This window comes from Poecilia mexicana, unplaced genomic scaffold (assembly GCF_051168715.1).
Source record: "Poecilia mexicana isolate PSO_F unplaced genomic scaffold, ASM5116871v1 scaffold_10, whole genome shotgun sequence".
Classification (NCBI taxonomy): Eukaryota; Metazoa; Chordata; class Actinopteri; order Cyprinodontiformes; family Poeciliidae; genus Poecilia; species Poecilia mexicana.
The window spans coordinates 21860305-21884526 of record NW_028263379.1 but is presented as its reverse complement, the minus strand read 5'-3'; the positions used below and the strand labels follow the sequence as shown (position 1 = coordinate 21884526).

Sequence of the window (24222 nt, the reverse complement as noted above, 5' to 3'; positions counted from 1 at the left end):
CCCTTGGAACCAATGACTCAGATATGCAGATGTGTTTACTTGCCTTCTGTTTCCCACCTCAGCCGGCACACAAAAGGGAGCGGAAATGAAAGAGCCTCATAATGTCTTTAAGTGTTTCAATTATATATTTATATTCTGCTATAAAGAACTCATTTTTTACTAAAACTTAGACAAGCACTTCAAATGCCTCTTCCCCTCTATTCCCTCACTCCCTTCTGAGGGTATTCATCTTTAGTCTAATGTGCAGCTCTGCTCTCTGTTAGTTTCTTTCTGACACCATGCCAGCAGAGTCATCTGCAAAGGGACTCATGTAGGGATTAAAAACCATCAACAGCTCCCCTTTAAGAGCGAGGTAGAGAGAGAGAGCGAGAGAAGCAGAGAGAGAGAGAGAGAGAAAAGCACAATGCTAAAAAAAAAAAAGAAAAAAAAATGAAATACAGAAAACAACTCCAGACAGTTTTGAGAAAACTTGCGGGGAGAGAATGCAGATTGTCACCTGACCCTGAGGCAAGGCAGCTCTAAATATAATAAAGAGAAGACAAGAGAAGAAGGCGAGGCGACACAACACGGGTAATGTGTTTTCTCTGCTGGTGTCGTCTGGCAGATCTGGGATGATTGAGTGCTGATGCCTGCCTGGGCCGCTTTAGAGAAGATCGTCTACCCCCCCGACGCCCCCTTTCCTTTCTCTCCTTTCAGCTTGTGCTCACAAGGCACAGCCCCGCTGCATGATGCATTTATGCACACATGATCTCGCAGATTCACATGTTGTCAGAACGGCAAAAACATCAAGGTGTATTACCTGTCAACGAATCGCTTCATCTTCCCTGCTTGGGAAATTAACACTTATCTTTGTGTATGTGTGTGGTTCTCCCTTCGCTGGATGTGTGTCTTAATTATAACAGGGCTTAGTGAATTAGGCCAGGATGTGTAATAGACGCACATTTGCATAATCTCTGTTGAATAAAACCTCGGCGACAAACAAGCGAGCGGAAAATCGTACCTACTCGCCCGCACGGCGCAACTTCAGCTCAAAAGACTCTCGCAGAGGCGTGTTGGTGACAGTAATCTACAGTGTTTACTTGCTGAATTTACGGATTAATCTCTATACGTTTTGGAAACGCATTGTGAAATAAGACAGCGGCAGATACAGACAAACAGGTGCCGGTTAGAGAGGAAGTTGACTGGCCTGATTCCATGATCCATTTTCCCAAGGCTTCCACACCCCTGCAGCTGTCCTCCACAATATGAGAAACATGTGTGTGTGTGTGTGTGTGTGTACATGCGGATGTGTGTGAGTGTGTGTGTGTATTTCCAATGCATACTTGCGGTTATGACAAATTCACTCCCCACTGTGTGCCAATAGCCACGACAAGGGTCTCCATTGACAAAAGCAAAAACAAAAAGTCATCATAAATCTGCCGAAGTTAAATTTCTAGCCATTCAGCAAACATTTAACAGGTTGAGTCTAATTTTTAGAGTTTATCAGAGTTTCAAGTCGCCTGACCTGCTTATGAATGAGATTCCATGGCGTTCAAAGAGAAGTCATAGAACAGGTTTTTAGGGCTTTTGGCTGCCAGAATGTTTTGAACTGAGCAGTGACAGCCTCACAACTCAAGAGTCTACTTCGGCTCGCCTCATTTCTATCGGAAAACATTCCCAGTCTCTCTTCCTCTCCCACTGTGTGCGTGTGTGTGTGTGTGTGTGTGTGTGTGTGTGTGTGTGTGTGTGTGTGTGTGTGTGTGTGTGTGTGTGTGTGTGTGTGTGTGAGCGTCTCCCTCACCGTCCTCTCTCTGAAGTTGCATATCACTTGAAAAAGAAAAGGGGAAGGAACATGAATAAAAAGTGAAGGCACTTCTCTTAGATATGTCTCTTGATGCTCTTCAGATCTTAAGGGCTTCATTACATGAAAATGTAGGGTTATTCCAAGAAATGAAGGACTGTGACTCCTCTAATCTGCCGTACAGGACAGGAATTTGAGAACATGCGCTTTTTAATGTCATTTCTCATCGCATTTTTTTTCTTTGTTTAAGATTGAAATTTAGAGAAGCAGCATAATTCGGTATTTTATTTTTCAGATTTTTTTTGTAATTTCAAAAAATAAAAACAGCAAACATAAAACTCAAATACACGAAAGCATTAGAAAACTTTAGAAATGAATGCCATTTCTTTAATTCAAGGTCTGCTGCTGGATTTTTACTTTAACTTACAAAATTAGTTTTGTGTAATATGCATTTGTCTGCTTTTGCTATTCCAGGTCAGATGATATAATTAACGTCAGAAAAAGATAACTTGTTTTCAAAAGGACTTTGGTATTCTTGAATGTTTAATAGTGATTTTTTTTTTATTTTTTGCACTTCCAACAAAATCCTAAATGAAATTTGGTTCATAAGGTTTCCGTGGCAGCACCAAATTTTGCTTTTGCTTCTTACGGTTGCATGAATCCATTCTGTATTTTCAAAAATGTCCTCTCAGAGTTTGGCACTTGTTGTGAGAAAGCTGTGGCCAACATAAGTCCTACCAACAAAAAGTCCTCCACTAGTGTTTTTTGGGCACAGTAAAGAGTGAAAAGTCACTAAATAAAAGGTATTAAATGATGGTTTTGGCCTGAGATTTAAAACCACTTGTATGGCTAGAAGGACTGGAAAAGAGGGACTCTGGACAACTCAATAGCACAAATACCTACAATGCCTGGCCAAAGTATTCATATATCAGGTTACATCACAAAACGTCCATATATTTTATTGAGAGCAACACAAAGTAGGTCACGATTTTTGAAGTGCTTTTCTTTTGACAAAAGAAAATCCGAAACTGATCCCCATGAATAAACACATCTTATGACTACCTTATGGCTGCTTTTGTGGCTGCAAAGTCTCAGACTCTACCAGCTTTGCTCATGCTGAAAATCAAGTTTGTGCATGCTCTTCTTCAGAAAGCAGGTTTATGTCTGAACCACTGTAGCTCTGTGTGTTTGGTCACTGTCCTGTTGGAAGGTGAAGCTCAGACCCAGTGGTCAACTCCATTGCAGCCTCTAACAGTTTTTGCCCATGGCTGTCCAGCATACGTCTCAGCTCGTCTTCCCATATTGTGGATCTGTAAAAATAAAAAATATCAAGTGATATTTTTAACCCAGTTATTTTCTACTAAGCTAGATTTTTCCTCATAAAATCCCAATCCAAAGTGAAGGTCTGTGGTTGCACCTTGACAAAACGTGAAAGGGTTGTGTTATATTACTTTCATAAGGCTCTGTGTGTAATAAAACCATTATCATAATTGAATATTTCTGTTTTGTTTGTTGTCATATTAGAACAAACTAAACAAGGTACACTCATAAAAGGCGAACCATACCTGTGACCTTTACCCACTCTTCCCCCTGCTGCGTTTTAAGAGTATTAAATTTAAGACAAGTACAAATTTGGACCCGTCTCTAGTTGACCCTGAGGGGCCTTTGCTGGTGGGGATCCTCAAACATATATATGGTAAGGTCACATCGCCCACTGACTCATATTCATCACCACAGAGTAAAACAGTAACACTGTTCACCTCTGAGACTCTAGTTACTGTGATAAGAAGATGGGAAACAGCACCCCCTATTGGTGAGCAGTATCACTGCTTTCTGGGGCAGTGAAAAATGTAGGAGACCCATTTTCTTTTTTCCCCTCTTGCTTAGAAAGTTTGTCATCTTTATATGAATACTTGTGTTTCTTAAATTAGTCTTTACTTGAGTAAAAACTCCTGACCTTGGTCATCACTTTCTGACTCTGTGAGAGAAGATCCCTTACTTTCCTTCATAACCTCCCATGTGGGCTACTGCAGTGAAGCTTGGTTGGGATTTCACACTAAAGCTCTTCAATTACTTCAAAATCTCTAAATCTCAGCTGGCAGGGTTCTTAATTGCACCAAACTTTGCTAACACATGAGTCCAACCCTCACTCAGATTTACTCACTGTCAGGTTTCACACTTATTACAAAGTTATTTTTTCACCTGCACTCATTCTGGACTGTTTTTTTTACTGACGTTTACTGTCCTCCTGTCCATGCATATATTTATAAACTCCCAAAGTTTTACTGATTTACTAAAACATACAATCTAACTTGATCTTTCCTCCGTAGTTCTAACTCAAAGAGTTGCAAATTTATTCTGAAGGGTAAAATCTTCAAGTGAAGTAGCTGGAGCTTAGCTGCAGTTGCAAAAACCCTAAAAAACGTTCTCACTTAATGAAATGTTTCATTTTGGCGCAAAAACTATTATTGCAACATCTAGTTTAAGGTATTCCATGACATATTTTATTATTGGATTAGCTAACAAAATACGCATCACTGATACAAAAAACCTCAAAGAAAACAGTTTACTTCCAGCAATTCACTTAGCTTTTTTCTTGAATAGAAATGGAAAATAACTAGATCCCGACATCTGCTCCAGGTTAACTGTTTACATCGACTCTCCACACAGCAATATCTAGTCAATCAATTCATCCACATAACTCTGTTCAAGGTTACAAGGTTGGAGTATAAACCATCCTTTTTTCTATAAGTGACAGAGTCCTTGCATTGATTTGAAGGAAGTTCAAATCAATGCGTCTGTCAGAAGTAGAACTGGCAAACATAGTAGGGTTGATCTTCAATGGAGCAAAAGCCAGTGGAGGCAAAATATGTTATTTAGAGATTTTTAATTATGTGCAACCGACGAAAAGCAATCTGTTTCTTAATAGACAATGAACAAAGACCTGTGCAGCTCTCTGTGCTCCAATGTCAGATTGTATTTATGCTGCCAAGCTGGATGGAAGCAGAGTATCACGACATACATAATGTCTTATTTATCGAAGATGTGGATTGTGGAATGTTTGAACATAGATGAATTTTCATTTTCTAAACAAAACGTAAAACTAGTTCAGGGTCAACTGGTACTGAAATGATAGATAGTTTTTTTGTGTGTGTGTTTTTTTTTTTTTCTTTTTCAAATCTGTGGTAAAGGTGAAACCTGCATAGACTGACAGCTGAAACCAGATTGACTTCTTGAAGTGATAAACGACCCACTACGTGACTCTGATAATGAGGTTATTACTGACATTAAGGATGCAACCAGAAAGAGTCCAGAAAGGGTTTCTCATGTCCTGCCTGCTGGGTTTAGTTATTATTTTCTATTACTTCCTATCTTATGATTTCCTGCTTTACATTAATAGAGCTTACTTGCTGTAACTTACTGGCCCAAAGGAAAGAGGAAAATTAGGCTATTTTCTCTCAAAGGAGGATGCTTTTTATTTTCCTACTGGTCCTCTTAGTGAGGAAGAAATATTACACCAGACAATTTTGTTAGGCCATACCGATAATGAAAAGAGGCAGCAAATGGGTCTTTATATCACAGACCCATATAGGTGATGTTGCAGTCTATAAATAAAAGCAGAAGCTGTTTTGTGAGAACGATCAGTGTTTCATGTTCTCCCCATTGAATGTCCGTCGACCCTTCCTGGACAAGGGTCCTGGCTGGTTGCCCGGGAAACTAGCATATGACTATTCCGAGAGCCTCGGTGGAGACGGAGAGAGGAAGCGAGGGTAGTAAAGGTAAGTCACTCAAGGCCTCTCCGCTCAACCTGATAAAGTGTGATGAAAATCAAAGGCCACAACTTGACGATGCCTCTAATTCAGCAGAGACGGGAGACAGAAAGAAGTTGTCTCTTTGCACAGAGCTCTGAAAGGAGCTGAACACAAAGGAGCAAATATTGTACTGCTCCCAGAGCACGTCTTTATAAAGTGAGCGGATCAATAGGATAACCTGAAAACGGATTTTCTTTTTCCATCAAATGTGCAAACAAACTCAATGCAGCAGATTACAACAGACGTCACCACAGTCAGCTTTTATCATACGTTTCTCTTCGTTATTTACATGAATGCGTTTCACCACTGCGTTAATTAACAAAAAGCAGCACTCCCTGCGTGAGCGCAGGTCGGGGTTGCACACTTTTTATTCATGCGATTCGAGGAGGCTGTCAGAAGTAGTTGCAACAACAACATGCTGCTAATCAGTGTGTCTGAATGCGTCTCAAATCTCTCTCACCCCAAAGCTGCAAAACGATGTTTTGAAATTTCGCATTGCAAAAGCGCATGCACGCATGCGGTGACGTAAGCAAGCAGGTGACTTTTCAGTTTGAGCAAAGGCAGCAGATGGCAGAAACACACCTACCGTCAGTGACCTGCTTTTTGTGGATTTGCAAAAGTAGATGTGTGTTTGAGAAATTGTTGCACCCATTATTGGATTCATCATTTTAATCTATGTATGAATCAACCGGGTTTGAAATAGTAAAATCCACAATTCCTGGTAAAGGTGTTCATCGTCTGTGAGTGTTTTCACATTTGTCTCAGTACAACAGACTTCAGAGCAGTTCACTGACATTTTATGTGTGAAAACTACACAAAATAATGCATAATTGTGAAGTCGGGAAAAAAAATTGAAATGAATAAAAATTTTGACACTACCAGCGTTGCTTATGTATGGTGACAGCAACTACTTCTAACATAAACACACTTTGACTTCGGTGTGTTGAAGGTTTCTTAACGGAGGATGAACATCCTCCCTGGTCCCAAGTCTTTTGCAACCTTTTAAGGGTTTTCCCCCAGGACTGTTCTGCATTTAGCTCCAACCATCAAGTCTGAACAGATTCTTCAACACCTGCTTTTGGGAGGTGTTGAAGAAAACCCTCCTAAAAACATGATGCTGCCAACACCACCTAAACTCTATCTACACCTTAGTTCTAAGCATAACCCATAATCCTAAGCATTACTTCTTCTTACGGGGCACCTGGTCCTCACGATGTATTTTTAGTTTTAGGAAAATTCTCCTTACAATGTGTCAAATACAAGGCCACACACACATGCATACATATATAGATACGTCCTCCTCTGGCATCTCTAATGACAGAAGTCTAACTCAGGGACTGACTGCAAATGAGACTTCCTATTATTTATTTTGACAATGGCATTCTGCTTATACTCTCCATCACCCTTCTTTTCACCCGAGCTCCGCATCTCCGCAGCTCCTCTAAAGTAACCAGAGGCCTTATCTTACCACAGCTCCACTCAGGCTTACTCGATTGATTAACTGGGTTACCTCCTCCACTGGAACGTAGGGGCTGAATCCAAATGCACTTCAAACATGTTCGATTCTTAATAGAGAACAATTTCCTTCATCTCAGCTCCAGTGCACCACTTTGTGTTGATCTAGCACAGAAACTCCTCCTAAAACACATTGCTGTTGTGGTTTTATCATGACAAAACGCGAATAAAGTCACAAGGTAATAATAGGTTTGTAAAGCTTTGTATCCGGACGACCGGATCTGTGCAGCATCTTGTAGACTCACAGATGACCAAACAGGCTCCCATGAGGTCAGTGTTTGTTTTCCCCCTTTCGTCCCGCTCTTCATCCCTCGGTTATGATCCAGGGTGACAGGGCAGAGCCGGGGTGGATAGGCTAAGCAAGCATGAAGTGTAAGGGCAGCGATAGTGGCCTGGGCAGCGTGGACGAGAGATCTGAGCCTGTTGGTGACAGCACAGCGGCCTCACAGCAGCTCGCGTAGCCACTCCTCGGGGGAATAATTCAATCATAAGACAAGCGTGATTAAGGTAGAGAGAGAGAAAGAGAGAGAGAAAGAGACTTGGGGGATAAGCTGTGAGTTAAAGGCAAAGGATAAGAAAGAGGATAGAGGCATGAGGAAAAGAATCAGATTACCATGCTCCTAAAGGGAAGCTGGGGATGACACTCATCCAACCTGATTTAAGCGACAGAAGCGTAAGGAATGAAGTCCTCGGCCTGTCTGTCCCCTGACCCTGCTGGAGAGGCATGGGATGGTGAGAGGGGAATAGAGGAATCGCTCATGCTTGGAGTGAGATTGTGCTTAATCGTGCAGAGATCCAGACTGAGTAACTGTGACTTCGCAGGGAGAGGGGTGGACACAATCTGAAAGGCTAGAAAAAAATAATAATAAATCCTAATCAGGTTTTTGTTTTTTTGTTTTTTATGCAAAGAGGCAAGCCCCGGTCAGTTGCTCGGGCCGCTAGGAGCTTTCTGCGATGAAATGTGACAAGTCATTTTACTTCAGCTCCTCTCCGTTCCTGCACATTTGCAGGATGAATGTCGTGCACTCCCCATCTACCGTCTGTGTGAATGAAACACATTTGTGGAACTGGTTGTCTGCTTTGATGCTTTTAAGTTTACCTATCTGAATTGCTTTTCCCCCCCACTCCCCCTCTTCATCCTCATTTCCACTTACTCTGTGCATCTAGGCTGTCAATTTTCGCCCCTCTCTAACATTCGGGTGGTGAAACGCTGTGCGACTTCTGAGAAAAACACTTTTATCCCTACAGTAAGAGCATTGTGATTATAGTTGAAGGGCTCAGATATTTTTCCCTTTTAATGTGTGTGCTTGGCTGGGGTTTTGGGGCTTTTTTTGCTGAATTTCTGCCGGCGTGCATGCCCGTTTGTGTTTGTTTCCGCACGCTTGTCTCGGAGTATCGATTTAGCAGACATTAAATGAAAAGACTGAAAGCTGAGGCCAAAAGAGAGACATGTGAAAAGTGATGGATGCCAATAAAAAAAAAAAAGCTCTAGGCATGTAGAAAACGTTAGCTTTTTTTGCAAGCAAAAATAGACATAATGGATTTACATATTTTGCTAAGGACACAGACACTGATGAAAAACATGATCTGGTCAAACCCACAGATTAGAAGGCATTGGTACTTGACTAGAAAATCCCCAGGAAAGCAACAGTGACTCACAAACTGGACAAAAACACACAGCAGCCCCCTGCTACCATCAGCAGCATAACACACACACACGCACACAATAAATGTGCTCTTACAAATCAATTTTTCTCTAGTATACAGACACAACCGGACTGGAGGAAGTGGCTCGGAAATATCAAAACAACCTTGGGGAGCCTGAGCTCACTGTGAGCTCTGTGTGCCTCCACTATGTGGGTTCTTTATATGTCTCCCATTCAATCAATCCGCTCCCTGCTCTTTCATCCATTAATATGGCCTCCCTCCTCACGTAATATTCAAACCATTGTACTGCTTGTCCTATTCGCCAGGTAACATGAAGCACAGGAGGCGGACGAGAACATATGAGCACGACTGTGCGCGGCTCTCAGGCACGGCAGCGGAAATGTCACATTAGTGAAGTCTGTCCACTGGAGAACGGTGAATTAACAGCAAACCGTCTCTAATTTATCCCTGGTTCATATTTCACATGTTCTGCACACACGAAGAGGAACAGACGCATATATAAACACATAAACACGAAAGTATCAAAGCCCTAAAACAACATATTTGGCACATTGGGTTATAATTCGGATAGTTTCTGAACAGCTTTGTTAAACATGAATGAATGTATATGAAACAAAGGTTGCAAAAGGCTGATGGCATTGTGTCAGACACACTTAAAATTGCTTCTCACAGTCATGAACATAGCAATATCACACTAGCAGTAATTCAGAATATCATAATAAGGATTTAATCATTAAAAAAATGTAGGAAAGCCAGTGACAATGAAGGCAAAGTTCTTAGGATACATTTGGTGAGGGGTGGGCACACTGATGTGATGACCTTCGAGATGAGTTGTCAACGTTCACAAGCGCGCTTTGCCCACTCTTGCTTCCTTTGTCGCTTCATGCACACGTATAATGTGTTTGGAGATAGAGGACTCTGCAATGGTAAATGGAGCCAGGTGGTGCAATAAGGTAAAAATATCCAGTTCTGGGTTTTTTGTTTTTTTTTTTTTTTGGTTGGATGTGTTACATCTCAAGATTTACTGGTGCTTTAAGGAAGAGGGATGGCAAAACTGTATCTCTTTTATACGAGTGTCCTGGTGCAACTAAAACAGAAATGTAAAACATGTCGGTACCAAACCAAACACTATGAATCAACTTAGTCTTTATGCTCATTGTTTCTCTGACATTACTTTACCTTTAATTTGTAACACAAAGGGCTCGAATAACCTGCTCGGATTTCAATGAAAAAGTTGCTCATCTAAACAAATATTACTTTTAGATATCAGTTCACTCTTTCACTTTTTGTGCTTTTATCTATTATCGTTTCTTTTGTAGAGGGAAAAAATTTGGGACATCACCTTTGAATGTCCTCTCTGTGGAAAGTCAGGCTTAAAGTAAATCTACTGTACATCCAGGTTCTGTGTGTTCACATAAAAACGGAGACACATGTGTCAGTTGTTTCAGCTTGTGTACACACACGCACACACACACACTGCTCTCACGGGAGGTCAAGAGCACCATCTGTGCATGTTCAATTGTTAATTAGATTCACAGTTCCTGAATAATAAATTGGTGTGACCAAAATAGACTGAAGGTGTGGAATACCTGAGGCTAGAAAATGGAACGAAAGGGGGGCAACATTTTGAACAAATTCCAGATACCTTGGAACTTCAACATGTTTTTATATCTTGTTTCCTGCACGACCTTCATGGTTCAAAGCCAAACGGTGTCATTGGGTCAAACAGTTATGAAGAAATGTTTTGAACAGTTTCTCCCTTCAATCTTCGTGGCTGAAGGTTTTAGATTTTTATATTTACATGGATTGTGATTCTAAATCAAGTGATATTCATTCCAAAAATAAATTGTACCGCAATCTCAGCATGAATGACATTGATTGTCCCCAACTGCTTGCTTGCAAACAGACCTCAAGTCACTATGAATGTCTTTAATGGTAAAATATTCTTGCTTCAGATGATTAAAAACTGTCGTGAAAGACCAGATCTGAAAAGACCGTTGAAGGGGAAGTATGGAGAGCGCACAGAAGACAAATTAAAAAAACGGGACTCCCCTATTTATAAAGTATTGTATCAGTGCTTAGGCGGATGCATAATAAGCCTTTCACAATACTTTGTTTCTGTCTGCATTTTAAGAGCATACAAAGAAATGTTGCTTCCGATGTATAATGCTATGGTATGACTTTTATAACAGTTTAGGTAACTTAACCTCCAGCCAAACCAGACTGCCATAAATATTTTTGGCAGGTCGTAAAGTTTTGTGACATGAGGCACACGGTTCAGAGATGCCGTATGTATAAGCTACTACCACATGCAGATACACTGTCTGCACCGATGAAGACACACTCACCTCGCCATGTCAAATTCCTGAAGTGGCTCCAACAGCAAAGCAGCTCGACCAACTTTTAGGATCACTCAGATTTTGTACGGAATACCAAACTTTCACACACAGATCGTCACAGGATTGATTACCAAGTGTCTGGGGAAAACATGAGAAGAGTCACATGTGACAATTAGAACTACAGTGAAAACGACATTTTTGTCAATGAATGCAAACGACACCTTAGGCTAAATGTGTCACACAGAAACAAAATAGTTAAAGGTTTGTACAACTGTATGTATTTATTTATGTTGGTCTCCAACCAGACAGAAGAGCAAAGAGAGTTAGAAACACCCGTTTCTTTTTTTTTAATTATCAACATGAAAAATTCACTATATTTCTGACGAACACTTTACACTGTGTAATTCTGACACATTTTTAATTATACTAATTCCTTTGCTAAATTTGATCAATTCTTCTTTCTGGCAGATCATGACCTGTGACTAATAACACAATAATAGCTTCCTTTTGGTGTCATGGATGAGTCAGACGACCATCAAACTCCTGGTGTGTCAGGGCAAAAGTTATGTAAAGATTGGATTGTTCCAAAAACCATGTCGATTTGTGCTGAAAACACACATATTGCGGCAAGCGCCTCTGAAAAGAGAAGCTTTGTAACGCCGATGCATCTTCTCGCTGTCAACGCCGAAGCGCTCATAAAGCACAAGGCCTCATTTTAAGTCAAACAGGAAATAACCCGCACAATCCTGGGAACAAACAGGGGGGGACAGAGGCGCGGTTTGATTGGGCCGCGAACAGTTGCTGTCGTTACAAAGCACCACTGTAAGCTCCATCGATTATCAAAGGCCTCCGAGCTCAGACGGGGAGTCTACTGATCTTTCCCGAGCTCAGACATGAAAAGCTGCCAGTGACAGCTCATAGCCGGGGCTAGATCACACTGTGCCGAGGAGGGGTGTGTGTGGAAGGGGGCTCTGCTGTGTCTGAGTTTTAAACACCTGCTCCACGGGCCAAGCCTGTGTTTTCTTGTTTTCTTCCTCTTAACGCCGCTCCCTGTCAGGTGCGACAAGGATGTGCTTTCATGTGAACTGAGGCCCCACCAATAGCATCGCAGGGCAAGAGACACTTGGTAAAACAATGCCAGACAAGTTTTTTTTATTATGGCTACGCCTCATTACTTTTTAACCAGCGTAATCGTACGTGCTGCTTCTCATGAATTATTCACAGGTGAGCTCTCGTCACAACGTGACAGGAGGAGATGGAAAGCGCTCCGAATGAAAAAAATAACGCAAGCACAAAAATAGAAAAAAACAGATGTCAAAAATGAGACGCGGGGACACATCGTGTCTTTTTACCCTTCACTCACTTATAAAGACTTTCAGGCACAGGTCAGCGTTTGCGTACCTGGGTTTGAAACTGTTGAAGAAGACGCAAATACAAGTGGAAGTTAGATTAAATTTTAGTATGTAAGTTTTATGAGCTGCTTTTTGTCATGTGTCATTTGAAAGCTGCATGTTATTAAAGGCTGAAAACTACAAATCCAAATAGTTAAAACGGCCAAATCACACCGATGCCCCAGCCTGTATATTAGAGGCTTATGAGTTACAACAAATTTAAGCATTTGCAGCAGAAGTCACTTGAAATGATACAAAAATGCATTCAGGCCAGGACTGTTGAGACCTTGAAATGTGGGTCAGAATGAACAATGCTTTTGGGAGTTATTACAACTTCCTGTTCGGCAGCAAATGGTGTACAGGGACAGTATTTTGGCATTTACATGTTCTTAGGCAGGAAGCCTTATTGCATTAGTGAAACATAAAAATCCAATGGCCTGAAAAAGTGAAAGTCTACCCTGTAAACCTCTATGACATTAAAATTACACATTTCAATGCACACTACTTGGACTTTTGCCACCTTTATAATCCAAGAGTGTAAAGATTACAAGAGCTATACTTGACCTCAGTCCAGCTAAATACGATTTGTTTAGATTACAAGTTACATGAACTAGTAAAAAATGACAACTTGTAATTTTTTTTTTTAAATATTTCCTTCAGGGTGTGCTGTGGTGGCACAGGGGTTAAGCACAACTGCTGGAGGGATGCCTTAGTCCTCGACGTGGCCGTCGCAGGTTCGATTCCCAGCCTCGTGACCTTTGCCGCATGTCTTCCCCCTCATTACCAACTTTCCTGTCAATTAACTATCAAATAAAGATCACTGGAGCCAATAAATCCTTTACAAAATGTATCTCCTTCAGAAAATGTGTCGTTTTTAAAACACCCCATTTTCTGTCTGTGTTTAGGTTTTAATGTAAAGAAAAACTAAAAGCTTTTGTGGAAAAGAGGGTGGGTACATTTCCCTATGTGTGTGAGGGGGGTGGGGAGCATATAGTTTCCAAATTAATGATATAAACTTAAATATTTCAAATTGCTTAGTATTTAAACTTAGGACTTCAATGGTAAACTTACTTTTTAGTTTAAAAATATCCTCTTCCAAATTTGATTGTTCTGTTACCATAGCTACAGCCTGATGCAATCTTTGTGATTGAGTCCAGTTTGTTTCACAAATACATTTTAGCCAACAATATAAAATAGGTTATTACTCACAGTAAATCTGCAAGTTGCCTAAACGATAAGTAAAATCCTATTCCCTGTTTTTAGCAGCTGTGGATCAACTTCTGCTGACTCTGTGAGTCTTCTGAGAAGCTCCTGGTGCCAAAGAAACCCGAGGTTCACAGCTTCACAAAACATCCACAATCAATTAGACACCAATTAAGCAACGTGCTAATGAACTGCATGATGACTTAACAGCCATATTTCCTCTGTGAGCTTCCTCAGCACTTGTCTCCCTCACAGATAAAGATGGCTGGCAGACTTACAAATAATCTCATTTCACTCCACGCCTCTTACTCCTTATCTTTCACCCCACATCTAAGAGGTAAGACGTTTGGTTCGAGAAAGAAAGTAGAGGATGAAGGCTTGGAAATCCTACAAAAAAAAAAAAAAAAACTGAGATGCTTTTAGTTTCAAAACCAAAAAGAGGCGACACAAAGGAGCACAAGGAGTTTTCCTCCATTTTCATTTTTAGCAATCGTGTAAACTGGTATTACTATTGCCAATAAGCATAAAATGTTTTACACAAAATTATCATCAATTAAAAACATTTTTGCCACATTAAAAAATTACGTTTAGTACTTCTTTGTTTGAAAGATGTCAGAGCAGACGCATGTTCTCATCTCATGTATTCTTTGGCACTAATGCAATAAAATGTCAACATACATACACAAAAACACCGAAATAAAGTTTGAATACTTACATATTCCAAGTTTTAATCCCTCTTAAAATGTTTTGTACTTTGTCACAATTCAACCTCATATATGATTCAAATTTTCCCATCGATGCTGGCCGTCTTTACGTTTAAGCAAACCCCACAGCATGACGCTGCCAACACTTAAGTTTCACTGGATGGTGTGTTCACTGCGCAGTGTTAGTTTTCTACCACACACAGGTTGTAGGGTCAACTGGTTGATTTTGGTTTCATACGTCTCCCGCGTGGCATGTCCCTAGTAACTGAATCAGGCGCCAGCGGACAGAAAGTCGATAAATAGGAATAAAACTTTAGATCATGTTTGTCGTTTACTCAGCGTTGTCATCAATGTGACTTTTCTCCTCCTTTGGAGCCTTCAGGGATCCAAAAACCTTCCAGCTTTGGCTCCAAGATGAACACGTAGGAGTTGTTTTTCCCTCATCAGATCAGTCTGCTGAAGAGACAACAATCGAAGCCACCAGAATGCGTTGCGTCACAAAAATGAAACGGCCGTTACCATGGCAACCTCTTTGATTCGTTTCATTATCTGCTTTTATTTGCTTCTTTATTTATATCCAATATTTCTCACTGTGGCTCCTGAAACCAGTGCTTGCCCTTGGTTGCATAACCTGCTCCACATTACTGCATCTGGTGACCACACATGCCAAATCAGCACATAGGTTTCCGTCTCTAACTCAGATATGCGACAAATATTAAAGATGTTTTTTTGGGGTTTTTTTGTTGTTTTTTTTGTTTTTTTCCCAGAGCCTGACCCTTCTTGTTCCCATGCTCCACTCCTCCATCGTCTGAGTCAACCGCCTGCTTCTTCAGCCTTTCATCCACAGAGCGCCGAGTGAATCACTGCGGTTGTATCGCTGCGTTTCTTGCCAAACTTTGTTTAAGAAGTTTAAAATGCTAATGCCACAAAGAGAGGAAAAAGAAAGGAGCTCAGATGGAGATGACCCACTTAGCGTAATTATCGCTAACAAAGAGACGGGAGAGTTGCGAGCTGGGGAAAACACACAGGCCTAAATGCGTTAAATTAATCCAGATAATTCAATAGGCGATGATGAAACGCCACAATCAAGCCCCCTCTGGCTGTGGTGTTTGACTAATAGTGTGCCGGGCTGTTTTATGCAAATAATTTTCCATAATCTTCCTCTTGTTCTCCATGTCGGGAGGTGTGGCTGTGGTCACTGTGGCTGGGCTCGTCTGTGGAGAGCGCCACATGAGCACACGAGCAATTGAATGCACACACATGGATAAACACACCACTGTATATATTGTCACCCTTGGACATTTTCAGAGCCTCTTGTGAGATTCATACAATGCGCTCAACCGTGGCTTAGCCTCAGGGGCGAGGATGTAAGCGCACTGTCTGAGGTTTAGTAACAAGATCATTAAAATAATCAAATTATGATAAGAGAGAGTCAGTCGTGCTGAAAGTACTTGTTTTGAGCCCATCATTGGTGCATGTGCGGAGCGACAACCGAGGAGAGGGCATCATCAGCATTAGCTGACAGCATGGGAAAGGGCCTGCGGTGTATCTGAGCAATAATAACATTACCAGCGCCGTCTCACAAAAAGCATTCAGGGAATAAACAGAAAGTTTTGTCTGTGAGTTGAATGTGTTTGTAATTTTTATGCCCAGTAGCAAAACAATCCACGAGGATCGGGACCGTCTTGTCGGAGAAGTCCGAACGTCTCACCACCAGTCACCACGATTCTCGTATGTTTCCACGGGCAATGAAAAACGGCATCGACTCGAGTTTGCTGGAAGAGTCCTCCTACTGCATTGCTTTGCAATAGTAGGCAGACCATACAAATTGCCCCAGAACAACAATAAGAAGCCAATGGTTTAAAATATCTGAGCATTTGAAGTGAACCACCAAATCAAATCAAACCAGAACTCAAATCTAATTTGGAAATAGTCAATTTTCTTGTTATTTAGTCTCTGTATACATTCAGCTGTTCTGTGAAAGCCTTAAATAAACAGTAGTGGAGCTGAACACAGGGATGTACTGGGGGAAAAAACCTGTTGAGGTTGGAAAAGATTTGCAACTGAGATGAAGGTTCAACTTCCAACAGGGCAACACTAAACACGAAATCCAACTTAAAATCTCATCACAGTCAGACGCAGCGGCAGCTGTTGTGCAAAGAATAACTGGACTCGAGTCTCTTCCAGGTGCAGATCTGGCAGCAAAAGAGAGTCTATATAGACCCTACTTTCCAGGTTATCTATAAATGTATCGTGTTCCTTCCTAATTTAAAATTATGCACCGTTTTGTGTTAATCCATTACGCAAAAATACAAAATATGCATCAAAGTTTGTGGCTGTAACCTGAAAAAAATGTTCAGGGGATGTGAATACTTTTGAAAGGCACTGCATCTCTGAAGCGACATCTGTCTCCTGAACAAACATTTGTTTAATGAGAAAACTATTATTCCACCTTTAATTACAAATGCGTCTTCTCTTTCTGCTTGCAAGCATCCCCTCTGAGACGCCGTCTTATTACAACTGCAGTTTAATCTAAAAGGGAATTAAAGCAGCGGTAATTTGTTTATAGATGAGTCTAATTTTCTTACTGTATTAAAAAAAACACATTCCTTTGTCTCCTCGGGAACTTTGAAAGTAGGATAGTGTTTCTCCTTTGCAACTCATAACCCCCAAGCAACAGAACGATTCATTTAAACCAATTATCTCCAAGTCATTACCACTTATCAAAAGGACTCCAAATTAATTATATTAACTAAAAGAGTTTTCATTTGATCTTTAAATGCCTTCACTTCATCAGTTCTGAGAACTCAGCAAAATCGATTCCAGCTGATTTCTTCCTGTTTTACAAAACAAGCATTTCATTTTCTCCCATCCTTTTACTTTGACTCTCTCTTTTTGTTTTATATACTTTAATTGGATTATGATCAATGCAAGCTTTAGTGCTATGGAAAACTTAACCGTAGCTTATATCTACCATGACATAGTTTGTGTGTCGCAAGATTAGAAAATGCCACATCTTCATTCGTCAATTATCACACTGTCCATCCCCAACAATGTTAGAATAAAACGCTGCTAATCGCTGCTGACGGAAGCACGGCGCTGTTCTACAAAGATAATGAGTCTGCCGGAGCCGAGAGTGGAAACAAACAGCTGAGGAGAGCTTAGCCGGGATGCGGGTGGCGGGGGGAGAGGAGAGGGAACTTGACAGATCAACAAAACACAGATCGTACGAGTGCAACTTCAGACTGACAACTCGTGTGGTGAAAACTGTGAGACTAAAGAAGAAAGGACAGGGGCAGCTCAGGAAATGAAAGGGGAGATATGTAAAAGGGTGTGAGAGAAGTGGGTAGGCCGTCACATTGTTTCAGGTTCGAGGGCTGACCTAAATGGAGCTGTGAGACGGAGCAGGAAGAGACGGAGTCAGAAACATCCCCGAGACACATGTCAACCACCGCGGGACGCAAGGTGTGAAAGAGAGAAGCGGAGCGAAGGAGGGCGAGAAAGGATGGGGGAAAACTGAGTGAAGATGAGACGCCAAGGATGAAGACAAACTCACCGCACTTTGACAGGAAAGAAAAGACGGCCAAGAGATCTTCCTTGGAGCTGTGAAACTTCTGAGGCTGAAAAGTTTACATTTGTACACCTTGAAAAATGCATTAATTAGGACTGCTGCTAAGAGATGCTAAACATCTTGGGTCACTGAGTTATTTATGTCATTACGTCTAGACGCAGCACTCGTTTTTTAGTAGCTATGATTTACATGCCTTAGAAAAATCTTTTTGATAAATGGTATTAATTTTGACTTGAGTTTTAGAAAATAACCTGAAAACCAATAATTGCTGGGAAGGCTCATTCTTAGCTTCTGTAAATCACACCAAGTTGTTGTTTTACAGCTACTGAGAAATGTTTCAGTTGCGCCACCAGCCAATAACAATTTTCCAAGATCAAGAACAGCTTTATTGTCATTGTAGCACAATTATTTCTGTGACAGCCCCGAGCTGCACGAGAATAAGGCAAGATAAGAAATTAAAGGACTAACACATCCACATAACTACAGCAATGAAGCAATATAAAAACACAATAATAAGACATGTAAGCTGAGCACTTCTTTATCTGAGTCATTAGACCTCCAAAGTTGATGGTTCCACAAATAAAATATATTCCCTCCAAACTAGACATTTTAGGATTGTGACTGTATTCCTTGGCTCAGTCAGCAATGACATTTATGGCTTTGTCCCAACAGCATGTCCATCTAAACCTGATAAAACTAGATGGTACTTTCTAAGTTTGTTCCAGATTTGTAAACTGGAACAAGTTTCTCTTGCTCCGATATTAAAAGTTTAATGCTAAATGTTGATCTAAGGCAATGAGCAGTTTCTCTAGACAAACTGAAGAGTTTTTCAGGATCATAAATTTGTTCTCATCCCTGTTCTGGGTTCAGTTAGGTATATAAACTAGATGCTCCTGTTCTGAGTTAAGTACTCTATAATTTATAAGCTACAAGGAGTTTCTCTGGATAAACTAATAGGAGCCTTAAACTTTGTGGCAAGCCTTTCCAAAAGTGCTGAGGCTGTTATAGCGTTGAAGTGTCACATTAAACCCATATATGCATTGTATATCACTCTAGTTCATGTGTGAGAAGGCAGACAAGCCAGTTGTCTTTATGTGACCCAACACAAAAAGCTACAGTCTTCAATAAACTCACTTCACGCAGAGCGGGTAAGCTGACGTGCATTTCTAAAATTAGCATTCTGATTATCTGCTTTGAGGCGACTTGTTGATAGTTAGCATCATTCTGTATTTTTGTTCCGTTCCACAGGTTGTCATGTGTAAACAAAAAAAGAAAAAAAAAGTCCCATGACAGCAAGGCAGTGAGCCGTAGTAGCCAAAATAGCTTCTCTCTTCCTGTGAACGTCGTAGTAAAGGGTGAATTGTTGAGACTCTGAACAAAAAATAATAATGTACAAAGACGGTACAGCAGACATGCGAGTTCCTGCTGGGGGACATTGAAAATACAACAATAGCAGGTAAGCAGGAGTTAAGTTTTAGTTAAGTTTTATCATAGATTCCACTGCCAATCGACAAAGGCCTGAGATCAGGACATCCCTGATTAAAACACAAACAAAATATTAAAGTCGATAAAAAAAAAACAAATTGCAGGAAACGAAGTATCAACAGTAACATATATTGTACATAAATATTTTGAGCGTACGCATTATTGCATATGCAATATTTGATTTCTACCAATAGCATGATTTAGACGTAGAAACATTATTTGAAAACAGCATTTTAGAGATGAGTAGGCCAAAGTGCTACTCAGACGCAGTCGGCATGTAACTTTGAAGAAGCATAAGCTTTGCGATCGCATTTGGAGGTTTAGGTGGCGCTTTAAGCTTGAAAGCCTGCATCCAAGTTTGGGAGTTTTATTTGGACGAAAAACAGAAAGCAATTATGGAGTTGTTGCTTGGCAGAGGTGCCAGACAATGCTAATAAAAACTGCTTGTTTGGTTTGGCTGACAACTCTATTATAAATCAGCCCCACCATTTTTAAATCGTTTGACAGCTTTTTTGTTACGCAATAAAAATAAAAAAAAAAGTAAGTGACAGACTCTACAGCTGCTGGCTAACTGCAAGCAGCTAATCATCACATCAGCTTCAGAGCCTCATGCTGATGCTCAATTAAAGGGCTATTTCAGTGTTTCGATGAGCATGGATTGGACCTACGCCTCTACAGTTCAACAATGAAAACACTTACGCAGTTTTCACACCTGATAGCCAGTGGACTCTGTTCGATTGGTACCAAAATTGCAAAATTTGCTACATTTTCAGCTGGTACATTTCACTTTCACACTAATGTGTCAAACAAACCAAACCTGTTCCCCTCATCACCTGTGGTGGCGCTGCTCCAAGAACTACTGAAGGAAACGACACAAAAATATCTGAAGAAGACAAGAGCACAACTTCATTCTTCCTGAAATGTAGACAAAAATGGATTGGCTCCACATTCTAGCTGTTGTAGGATTTTTTTTTCTTGTCGCTGGTAAGAAACCACAAGCCATTTCCCCCATATAGTACTCACCATACTTATTTGTTTGGTTGCATTTTCCCAGAATGTCCTGTGCTTCCTGCTTTTGGAGCAGTTTCTGGTACACTAGGCATTCGAATAGTGCCAGAGTTCACTTCAAGGGAGCTCAGATCCAGGGTTTTAGGGTTGGCTAGACTTAGATTTTTTTGGTCAGCATCAGAGTTTGATTGTGCATTCATTCCTCCCCAAAAGAACCAGGCTTTTTACGCAAACGAACTACAGTTAAATTAAAGCGGACTAAACGGGATTGGTGTGAATGCACCCCTAAACTGCTCAAACCTGAACTGAATGTGTGTTCTATGTAAAGATTGTTTTTTTTTTCTTTTTATCATGCAGTTGATGGTTCATCAGTTATTCTCAAAATGAGGGCATTATAACCATCTCAGAAATGCAAAAAATTTGCGTATTTACGTATGGACCAGTCAAAGTTGGACTCAGTGGTTCTCCACTGCTCACACCTTCAATAACACACAGATAGAGATTTAAAAAAAAAAAGTTTACTATAGTTGTGACAAGTAAAAAAAAATGACAGATTCTAAGTGTTACCTAAAATATTGCTAAAATCTTTTCCTTTTATCTTCTTGTATCGCCCATTTATCTATTCTCAAGGCTGGTCGCTCAATGTCTACATGAGCCACATTTAAAGAATGTCTGTAAAATCCATCTGTACTTCACACACTTTGGACCTGGAATGTCACAAAGATGCATAAAACACACACACACACGCGCACTAACAAACACAGAAAATCAAACACAGGTGCTGCTGGGTGGACCGTGGGGAAGAGGTGAGCCTGCTCTCGCTCCAATGGGTGGAAAACCGGATCTTCTTACCTCAGCAGCTTCAGATGGAGCAGCTCAGCAGAGAGACATCTGTGTGTTTGAGAAGGAGAGCGGCTGAGGAGGAAGCGAGAAACACGCAGACTAACATGGAGACAATGAACAGGTGTCTCCTTTTAACTCAATCAATCCAATCCAGCCAAATGAGCTAATCCACCTTTATGACATAATCTGCGTGAAACCCTCGAACCTCGCCCTGTACCCCCGTCAGGTCAGCCACCTGCCCTCCTTCCCCCATCTATGGTCAAATGGATTTGCACAGTGCTGCACAATTGAATTGACTCCCAGAAGAACCGAGAGAGGCATCTCACCAGCCACCGCTGCGTGTGTGTGTACGACCACCCACCATCGTCATTAGCATCTGAGAGGCAGAGTGCACCGTTTGTGTGGATTACCAGCGCCACGCATGCTATTATAATAACAGTTAGGATAGCTGTGCTTTGTTGAAAGGATAATCAGCCAGGTATTATGTGCTGTGATAATAGCAGCCTGCGAAAACTGGTGATGCGCTCGCCGCTAACATGAGCGCAGAACCGTCCCGGTTATTACGAGTAGGGTTCACGCTGCAACCTGCGCATCAGCAGAGATCTGATTACAATAACAACAGTGTATTTTGCAATGATGATTATTAGGGCCATTGCAGAAATGAAAGGGGTGTTCTTTAAAGGGATGAATTTACCTTTGTGAGTTTCACCACTTCGCATGCGTGCGTCTGAACGTTGGCGAATGGAAGAAAAGTTATTTTCCCCGAGTGCAAATCGTGTGAAAACGATATGATCTACTGCGTTTCGCACAGTCTCTTCCCAAAAAGCGCGTGTCCTTCTGGTGAGTTGTTCAGTTACGGGAAGTGGCAAGTCGATTATCTCACGTTTGCAAATTGCACATATCTCCCTTTCTGCACGACACACCTGCACCTGTGAGCCATGTAACTAATGTTAGCAGCTGTCATTAGGAGACACTTTGCACTAATTATCTCATCACTGTCAGTCTCATCGGGTTTGAAAGCAAAAGCAAGAAATACATATTCATTTAAACTTTTTATCGGCCCTACTCTGTCAAACAGAAGCAGGCATCCTTAATAACGGCAAAAGAAACATAACAATAAACAAAAGTGGTTAGCAGGCAAAATCTAGAGACTTGCGCTTTCGCAATTAAATCTGCTGAAACATGAGGTCTGCTCTGCTCCATCATTTCCCCATCTCATTTAAAGAGGGCAGCAATTTTTTATTATTTTTTTTTGTTGCCTTATATCCCCCTGATGCTGTGGGCATGTACACATCATTAAGATGCCCGGGCCCCTCACCGACACCTCCCCTCCCCTCCGCCCCGCCCTCTCCGCCCTCCCACCCAGCTCCCCGGAGATGATCGGGAGTCGAAAATGAAAAGTCAAGAGCCATAAATCAATAACCCCCACAGAATACGCCTCACTATCCCTTCCTTCGCTCCTTCCTGTGTTTTACATGGACAGGCAGGGCCTTTGATTGTTCAGCCTGAGCGAAAGAGACACAGACATGCAGAAAGACGGAGGAAGGGGAACATGGGAGACAGATCGAGAAATGCAATCGACTGAGTAATCCGGGATTTCCACCGTGTGACTTCAGCAGCCTCTGTCATCCATCAGGCTCACATCTGTGTCGCAAACATTCCTGGGCATGACTGTGTGTGTGTGTGTGTGTGTGTGTGTGTGTTGCAATACTACATGACTCAGATGCAGCTGGTCTGCTCTGGGTTGTTCAACTGGACGTGCAAGGATGGCCAACTAGTGGGGGAAATAAAATAGGAAATAAGATACATGACTGTTGGACGATAACAGAATGCACAGATGCAGAGAAATTTATGACGACACACAGTGTCTAAGCGGTTTTCATACCCCATGTTTTCACATTTCGTCATATAACCACAAACCAATATCTCAAAGGGATTTTATGTGATAGCGTAGTCATGAGGTGGAAGAATGGGTTAAAATTAAAATGTGTAGCAGTGTTTTTTTTTTTTTTTGGCATACACCAGCTACAAAAGTTTAATTTTGATGACTCTTTCAGCCATCAGAAATGAAGAAACGTGGAGTTTTTAAGATGCTCTTAAAAAAATTTAACAAGACGACAAAAATAATCTAATTATTCTCCTAATCTTGAGTTAAAAACACATTAATTACACATATTTATTATTATATTGATGCCGTTTGTGTCGTCACTGTTGGCTTGGATTTGTAGAAATGCCTTTGTGGTAAACTGATAGTTGGGGTCATGAGTGTCCTTTATCATGGGGGTCAGAAGTGGAAAAGGTTGGGAACCATGACCCTAAAAGACTTAAGGCACACTGCAAACAGAACTTTATGGAGTAAAAACTGGCCCAAAAATGATGCATTTTTGAACAAGAGCACCTTCTTCTACACAGCATGACTTTTGGAAAACTTTTTACAGCTTTTTTTCCATCAATGTTTTCTTTGTCATTCTATCAGAAAACCCAGAATTGTGGCTTGTACAGTTAATAGTTGTCATGTCAAAACCGAGCGGGCCTCCAAGCTGCTTCTCTGATTAACGCTCTCCTTGCCAGGTAGTTTAATAAAAATCATGTTTTGGAAGGTTTGCATTTTTGCCACTCTTTGATTGAACGGAGCTTCATGAGCTGTGAACATTTTTGTAAACTGATTTGCAGTTTGAAAAAAGAAAAAAAAAGATCCTAGCGAAATACCTCGAAGTTTTACATCTGTAAAGAGATGAATGAATGACGCATCACGTCTGATGAAACGCTTCCAAAAACAGACGTTTTTCTTTTTTCCTTCTCTCATTAGGCACAACATAGTGTATTAAATTATGGCAAATCAACATAGATTCAGGACTGGGATCCAGCATGATCCAGATGTCTGACGGCACAGCAGCTGATAG

At 41.0% G+C, this 24222-nt stretch overlaps 1 long non-coding RNA gene across 1 annotated transcript in view; it reads right to left on the bottom strand.

Annotated features, from left to right (window-relative positions):
• Positions 1-2713: 2713 nt before the first annotated feature.
• LOC106930607 (uncharacterized) overlaps positions 2714-24222 on the bottom strand; it is a 57942-nt gene continuing 36433 nt past the window's right edge. Inside the window, exons 2-3 of the long non-coding RNA XR_001420880.2 lie at positions 11124-11252; positions 2714-3090 (exon numbers count right to left, since the gene is read on the bottom strand). This is a non-coding gene — a long non-coding RNA (uncharacterized LOC106930607). The remainder of the gene's footprint in view (positions 3091-11123; positions 11253-24222) is intronic.